General features: G+C 63.0%; 1 long non-coding RNA gene across 1 annotated transcript; it reads left to right on the plus strand.

Moving 5' to 3' along the window:
- The first annotated feature begins 36 nt into the window (after positions 1 to 36).
- On the plus strand, positions 37 to 2,881 carry LOC121024601 (uncharacterized). Its single transcript, XR_005787761.1, has 2 exons — positions 37 to 142; positions 436 to 2,881. It is a non-coding gene; the product is annotated as an uncharacterized LOC121024601 (long non-coding RNA).
- Positions 2,882 to 6,936: the final 4,055 nt, after the last annotated feature.

The following is a 6,936-nucleotide window of genomic DNA, read 5'->3' on the forward strand; positions in this document are numbered from 1 at the left end:
CCCACCCAGACCCGCGTTCTGATGTCACCGCGCCCCTTCTCTCTCCTGCCGCTCACGCCGCGCCCCACAGCGCCCGCTGCCGGGAGGGGGCGCAGCCCCTCCCGCATCCCCCTGCTGCCGCACGCCGGCCGCCCTGTCGCAGGTCAGTGGGCGCGACGCGCGTGGCCTTGGCCTCCCCTGCCGGGGCCCGCCGCTCGGGACGGCACCGGGAGAGCCCACCCTGTCGTGCACCCAGGAGACGGAAAGACCCCCTCCCCTCCCCCCACTGCCCCGCACGGCGCTCAGGCACCACCCGCACGACTCCAGGAACCGCGGGACGCCCACGCACGTTGGCCTCCTCGCGGCGCTGCTGAGGCCACAGGCAGGGTCCCCGGCGCCCCCTGCGGCGGGGGCGGGGCGGGGGCGTGCTCACGGGCGGCCGTGTCCGTTTCCTAGGGAATCACTCCGGCGTGGTCCTGAGCATCAACTCCCGAGAGATGCACAGCTACCTGGTGAGCTGATGTCCCCCGAGGCCTGCGCCCCGGACACTCTCCTCTGCGCCGTCTCATCCCCGGAGGGCACCGGTGCTGGGACCCGCGTCCCCTCAGAGGCCTGCGGAAGCGCCACCTCGTCCAGCGACAGATGCCCCCTCTCCTCAGCTCACGCCCGCCCAGCCCGCGAGACGCACGGGGGCCTGACCCCCGACCCCCCTGGACACCAGGCGCACGGCGCCACCCGCCGCCCCCGGCCCGACCGGGCACTTCTCTGTCCCCGGGCCGCGCGTGGCTGCCCCCGCTGCGCCACAGCCCGTGGCCCCAGCCCAGGCCCGGCCGCCCTGGGGACGGGGAGGTGCGCCTGCCGGGGCCGCCGGTCACCCTGCACCGTGGGCCCCTGTCCCCGCACGGGGGGCCCCGGAGCCCCTCTTTCTTCTTCAATACCCACGGGAGGGCGGCTCCTACCTGCATGGCCTCCCTCGGCGGGGGCCGCCCTGCAGAGTCCAGAAAGTGGACTGTGACCCAGACCCCACCCCTGCCCCGGGCCCTCCCAACACAGCCCTCCGTGCCTCCCGCCGTCCGCCTCTTTTTAAACTGCAGATAATGTAAATACCTCTTTAGGTAGCTGTTTGCGTTCTGGGGGTGGGGGGCTGTTCAACTTTCTACTCTGTGGTCAGGTAGTAGCCGTCTGGGTTGCTTTGTCAGAGCCCCCTTCTCGGGACCCTTCTTTTAGTGTCGGGGTTCCGGAGGGACAGGTGCTCTGACGGCTTTGCCCCCGGAGCCCGGGCCTGCACGTCTGCAGCCGGCCAGCAGGTGGCACCCTCCCCGGGCTCCCCGCCCACCCGCTGGGGTCTCCTCCTCCCCCTGGGGCACCGCCTGGAGAAGCACCAAGGGCCCGGCGCCTCCTTACAGTTGGGGGAACCCGGGTAGGAGCCGGGGACCAGAAGAGGCTTCGGATGGAACCGGAAGGGCCGTCCAGGAGCGTGCCCCTCATTTTGAAGTTGGAGAAATTGAGGCCCAGAGAGGGGTGACTTTCCCACGGTCACACAGCAAGACAGTAGCAGAGGTGCCCCAGGGACTAGCCCTCTGCACCCCGGTGCACAGTGAGTCCACTCACTCACAGACGCCTAGAATCAGGGACGCTAGCCTAAGTCTACACTTGTGAATATACAGGGGGGAGGTGTTCACCTTTTGCCTTGAACCCCGAAGTCAGTAGTCTCCTCCCTCCCCCCTTTCGCCCCCCTCCTCCTCTCCCCTCCCTCCCTCCTCCCCTCCTCTTCGTCCCCCCCCTCCCCCCACTTTCCCCTCCCAGGCAGGGCTCAGGGTCTCCCCCTAGGCGATGGGGAACACCAGAGCTCAGGCTGGGAGCTCACTGGCTGCTGGTGAGTCCAGAATGAAGCCTGGGGGGCATTAACTCACTTCCCTTACAAAGGCCTGCAGGAGGGGAGACCCAGGGACAAACCCTCGCGCCCGCAACAGCCCCCAGCGCACAGGAGTCCCTCAGTGTTTGCGTGTCACAAATAGGGACTCTGAGGCCGCGAGGAGGAAGGGGTCACTGTGTGTCACATGCCAGGTGGTGGAGTCCCTCTCCCCGGGCCGCCACTCACCAGCTGGGGCTCCTGGGCCCCCTCCAGAGGTCACCCTGCAAGTTGTTCTTAAGACCCTCCTTGGGGAAGGGCTGGGGCCCAGAGACCGGGGGACGCATCGCTGGGGAGGTCGGCGCGGGATCCCCGGCTGGCACTCTCTGGACCTTTGCCACCCCCCAGCCTGTTTGCAGTCTTCAAAGACACCTTAGGGAGCCCTGTGTCCTGCCGTCCACCCCCACCCAGCCTGCCCCATGAGCATCACACAGGGTCAGATACCTGTCGGCACCATCCAGAGCCAAGGTCACGGTCAGCATGAGTCCCCTGGACACAGTGCCCCTCCCCCACCCCCAGCTCACCAGTGCCTGCAGGTGACCACCCCTTTGACCTTCCTTGACCACTCAACTTCATTCTCTCTGCTGTTTGGGTAGGGGTTTTTTTCCCCCCTTAGTTATTGGTGTTTCTCTCGTATTTTACGTTATTGTTTCTATTAAGAGTATTTTGAGTGTGTGGACCCGAGAGCCTGGGAATAAGGTGGCATCTGAGATAACCTTGTACTTCTCCATCCCCGTGACCATATAGATCAACATGTAGGGCTATGGATCGTCTGGTTATACATCTGAGGTTCTACGAATCTGCTGTACAGGCACCTGGGGGTAAGGTGTGGTCTGTGGTGGGCAGCTAACGCTCCATTCGACCGGGCTATGCCCACACTTGGTATATGCACATAACAAAGATGCGAAAAATCCTTTCTTATTTTTCCTTTTTAAAAATCAATAAATCATTTGTGATGCTTTTAACAGAGATTAAATGAATATAACCAGCTTTTGCCTTATTATGAAGCGATTATTCAACACTGACATGAACACACAGGCAGGCCGCTCGGACTGTGGTCTCCAGGCCCCTGGGAGTGGGACCAGGAGCAGTTCCTAACGCTGGGAGCAGGTGGCAATGACGTTAACCTTCAGGGTCACTGGATCAGGAACATGTCACCTGCAAAGCAACGATCCTCCCCAGCAGCTTGTAAGGTCCTTGCACGCAGCTTTCAAGGCTAGCAGAAGGGCCCGGAAGCATCAGCCCATTTGCCAGATGAGGAGCGGAGGCCCCGGGAGGTTGAGGGCCAGGAGGCTGACAGTGCAAGACAGCACAGTCCTGGGCCCGCTGTGTCTCTCTCTCTTTTTTTTTGTTTTAATTTTTTTTACATTCATTTTTGAGAGCTAGAGTGTGAGTGGGGGAGGGGCAGGAGAGGGGGAGACACGGAGTCCCAAACAGGCTCCAGGTTCCGAGCGGGCAGCACAGAGCCCGACACGGGGCTCGAACCCATGGACCGCGAGATCGTGACCTGAGCCGAAGTGGCCGCTCAAACGACCGAGGCCCCCAGACGCCCCAACCATCTCTTGATCTCGGAAGTGCCACCTGGCTTGTCTCTGAGGGGCCCGGAGGCCGGCCCCTGGCCAGTGCTCCGGCCGCGTGTCCACAGCTGCTCGGGACCTTCAGCCGTGAGGTCTTGTCGGGAAAACTCTTGCTTCCTTCTCTCTTCCACGCCGAGCTTCCATACAGGCCCCTGCACATTTGCCACGTGCTCGCACCCCGTTTCCAGAAGGAGGCGAGCCTGAAGCCGTGTCCGGCCGACAGAGCATGGGGACAGGTGGGAGCCGACAGCCCGACTCCCTGGCTTTGCCCCGGAGCAGGTGCCTCAAACACCGGGAGCTCGCACCCCCGGGCGTCATGGGCGCTGGAAGACAGGGCACCCTCTCCGCGGCCGTGGCCCTGGGATCGGGCTGCGGGCGCCGGGACGGGGTGGCCAGGGCAGGAGCTCACCTGCTCAGCCGCCCACCAGGAGCTCGGTTCCCACGACACTGCCTGCTTATGTGGTGGGGGAGGGGCCCCGGCAGCCGCACAGCCGCCCCTGCAGGTCCAGACGGGCCTTAGACGCGCAAACGCCCCGCGAGCCTCAGTTTGCCGCAACGATCGCCAAGCGCCGTTGGTTCCCGCTAGCTGGCAGCGGGTGGCTCAAACGCCGGGCACGGTCCCCGCCTCTCCTGGGCCGCGACCCGTTGGCTCCCCAGGCGCCTCGCTGTTGGAACAAGCTGCTGCCCGCGAGGCTCGGTGGCTTTTGGAGCCCAGGGAGCTCAGACTCGCCAGTTCCAGGCGCTGAGTGCGCCGGCCCGGGCGCTGTCCTGACGCGTGCCCGTGACCCGCTGGCATCCCCGAAGCGTCGTAATTGGTCACACACGGTTCCCGGGTTCGGCAGACGGCCCTTCCTCGCTCGTTCTAGGACGCGCCCTGGCCCGCTGCTGGGAAAACCCGATCATTCACGCCGTGTGCGGCCGACACGACTGTGGCCCAAACGCTCAGCTGTGGTCACGATCCAACAGCGTCCTGGCTGAGGAGGCGGTGCCTGCCAGCATGGTGGTGACGAGGACAAGGCGACCGCAATAATGACGACAGCTCCCATTTAGTCTCTGCCACGTGCCAAGTCCGCTGAGGCACTTTTCGTGCAGTTTCGCAAAGCCAGCCGCCAGCAGCAGCCCCATCCCACAGTCGAGGGCAGCAAGGCGCCCAGAAACCACGTCAGGTCCCCAGTGAGCGTCCCTAGGAGCCGCCAGCCCCCCTGTGACCACAGCGCTCCTACAGAGGAGGTTGGTGGGTGAGGGCAGAGCACGGCCGGGGGAGGCCGCCAGGCAGGGGGCTTCCGGGCCACGTGAGGATGAACGTGTCCAGGAAGTCACCAAAGGCGAGGCACTAAAGCCAGTGTACATAGTAATGTTTCTAGAATTTTCTTGGGACTCAGTGGAGAGGGGGGACAGCAGCTGCGTGCAAAGTGACGATGGGGGACGGCTTCCTGAAGAGGTGCGGATGGGAATGAGCAAATGGAGGAGGGGAGAGGGACGGTGTGTCAGGAGAGAAGGGACTGCCTCTCTGCGGTCATACCTCAGGACCGGTGCCCAAGTGCGAGCAGAGGGCCTGCACCGGGCGGGAACAGGGAGGCACAGAAGCACCTGGGTTTAGAGCTTCTCTTCCAACTGCACTGTGTTTCCAGGAAATGACAAATGAGGCAGGAAAAGGGGTCAGGGAAACAGGAGAAGGTGTGAAATTGTCATCCGGGAGAGGGGGGAAGTGGATTTGCCGAGGAAGTTGGTAAAATTTCTAGCAGCGAGGAGGCTCCCCTGGCGATTTGAGTCACAGAGTTACGTGGAAAACTTCCGGCGTGGCTCCCTTTCTCCCAACCACTTTCCGCCGCTCAGGTGTTAGGGACATACACATCATTGTCCTCGGGTCACAAAATGGCTGCAGTAGCTCCAGACTTGGCACCTTCATCTCATGAAGTCTAGAGGTGCTTATCAGGTTACATGGCCATCCCGGAGGGAACCCCTGTAGCTCACGGTGTTGGTCTTGAGTCACATGCTCCCCTACCCTCACCCCTAGCCAGAGTCAGGGCCACTGTTCGCCCCTACACTGGGGACAAAGAGCAACCACAGAAGGCTGATGGTGAGGCAGAAGTCAACGCTCGTCTTGCAGCGTCAACACCAGAATGTGGGATCAGAGGGGACCCTGCCTCAATCCTGGGGGTCATGGAACGCAGCGGGGCAGCCGGGGCTCCGGAAAACGCTTGGTCTGGAGGGCGCTCCTCCGTCAAGGCTAAGTACCTGGAACAGAAAGCAGGCACAGACGGGGGAGGGGCAGGTGGACAGCCCCCCAGCCTAAGGCGGTTGGAAGGCTGGCCTGTGGATGCAGAGAAAAGGCATATTTTCCGGATGAGCCTATAAAGGAAGCTGGAGGAAATTTTAGAAACCGCGTGCGTTGTGCCTGGATGTAACACGCAAGCAAATATCCCTTCTCGGAAGCCGGACAGAAGTGGGCAGGCTGGGCGGGAGGGGGCGTAGAGCAGGGCACACGAGCAGGTTCGTGTGGAAAATAACGTGGGTCAGAGCTCGCAGCGAAGGGAGCGGCGACCCCTGAGGGGGCGGGGCGGGGGTCTGAAAAATAAAGGCACGGGGACGGAGAGAGGAAGAGACCGGAAAGAGACCCTGCGAGCGCTCTGGGGTCGGGGGGCCGTTGGTCCACACAGCCTGAGCTGAAAAAGCCCAAGTGTGCAGATTCCGCACACGTTTCTGGACTGGAAGGGTAAGGACGGAATGGACAGAACGCTTGCAGGGGGGCTGAGGCTCCTCCCTCGCGCGTGGCTCGCAGGCAGAAGGTCTGGGGGACCAGAGAGACCGGGGGAGGGGGGGGCTCGGCGTCGCCAAGGGTCTGGCCGCGGCTCGGCCCAGCTGGCTTTCATTTGTCAAGGAACTTGGACAACGTCCGGGATCTGGGAACGTTCGAGGCCGCAGGTGCACGTGCCTTCTGAGAAGGAACCACGCCGCTCTTGTGTCAGCCGAGGGGGCTCGACGGCGAGCGCTCTGACGGCAGGGGACCGGCGAGGGGGAAAGGGCCGTGGGAGCATCGATCACCTGAATAAACGCGGAGATGAAGCAGAGCAAGAAGTCAACGGTCCCCGCGCACCTGCCCGAAACCCGGGCGGCTGCGGGACGAGATGCCGGTGACTCAGTGGGCTCCCGCGACCTCCGCTTTGGTCTAGCGACCCGGGTCGCTAGGCCCGGGGAGCAGTGAGGCCGGGACTCCCGAGCCTTGCTCCTCGTGAGTCTGCGCTGCCCGAAGGCAGTGGGTGCTCACCAAACGGGGAATGAATGAGAGGCGTGAATGAATGATTCCTCGGGGGAATGAATGAGAGTCGTGATTGAATGATTCCTCAGGGCGAATGAATGAGAGGCGTGAATGAATGGTTCCTCCTCAGGGGATGAATGAGATGGGTGAATGAATGCTTGGGGGGATGAATGAGAGGCTTGGGGGGATGAATGAGAGGCGTGAGTGAA

Source organism: Herpailurus yagouaroundi, unplaced genomic scaffold (genome assembly GCF_014898765.1).
Source record: "Herpailurus yagouaroundi ecotype Mexico unplaced genomic scaffold, PumYag 66288, whole genome shotgun sequence".
Taxonomy (NCBI): Eukaryota; Metazoa; Chordata; class Mammalia; order Carnivora; family Felidae; genus Herpailurus; species Herpailurus yagouaroundi.